The sequence below is a fragment of the Apium graveolens genome, chromosome 9 (assembly GCF_009905375.1).
Source record: "Apium graveolens cultivar Ventura chromosome 9, ASM990537v1, whole genome shotgun sequence".
NCBI lineage: Eukaryota > Viridiplantae > Streptophyta > Magnoliopsida > Apiales > Apiaceae > Apium > Apium graveolens.
In genome coordinates, this window is record NC_133655.1 from 10,923,383 (window position 1) to 10,924,642 (window position 1,260).

Here is a 1,260-nt window from a genome sequence, read left to right on the forward strand (position 1 = left end):
GTTAACGAACAGAACTGTTCGTGAACAAACTCGAGCTCGGCTCGTTAAGAGCTCGTTCGGCTTAGCTTGTTAACGAACTCGAGCTCGAGCTCGAACAGAAAAATATGTTCGTTAATCAAAACGAGCTCGAGCCGAGTTTTGGGTTGTTTGGCTCGAGCTCGGCTCGAGCTCTCTTGGCTTGTTAAACCTCGAAAAATTATAATATATTATGAATATTTTTAGTCATGAATTGGTGTTTCGAATTTTTTAAAAAATATTTTCATCGATCTAACTGTATGGATGTCAAAATATATATATTTTAGTGATATAACGAAAGTTTCAAAAAATAATATTTTTTTCTGACTCGTCTAGGCTCGGCTGGGCTCGGCGCAGCTCGGTTCGGCTCGACTCAGCTCGTTTATGTTCGCGAACAAACTCGTGTTCGGCTCGTTAGTTAACGAGCACGATCTCGAACATAATTTTTTTCGATAAGAAAGCTTGGTTCGGATCGATTCGTCAGAAAAAAAATGAAGTTCGGCTATGTTCGATCAAAACTCGGCTAGACTCGGTTCGTGAATAGTCCTAATTGTGTATAACACAAACATGATTTATCTTCTTTACAAACTTTTTTATACCATTAATTACATTTGTCTCGATAAATTTTAAATTGGGAATGTTATTTTCACTTTTGACATTAGACCTAAACATACCCGGTAAGCTTTTGTGCTAGGCCCATTATCTAAATAAACCTATTTATCATTAATGGACAATCAGAATATGAGGTCTCATGACTAAGGGACGCCCCACCTCACTCTACTAAGGAGACATGCCCGAGACAGGGTCACATTGCTCTGTTGGAAGCGCACCCTAACATAGAGGTCGGATCTCACTAACAGACGAGTCTAAACTCATCTTGGGATCGCATTACACTTACATATGAAGGTGGCATGCGAGTCTAATCACAGTCTCGCTATCAACTTATATCATATTTGAATGAGTCAGATGCAGGGATCGCTATGTATAGTCAGATCATCGGTAACACACGTACTCATAATAAAGAACTGTATCGTATGATCAGACTTCAAGTGGTCACATACGAGGCCCAGAGACGGTCTCCGGTCTCACCATATAATAGTTTCTCCTAGGTATATAATAACTGATAGGCCATGAGTAAATCAAGCCAAAACAAAGAAGCAAAATCCCGGAAAGAAACCACCCCAGGCCCAAGGTGGGGCGGTCCCCGGTGCCACGTGGCACAGGACAAAAGAGTCAACTGTCTCA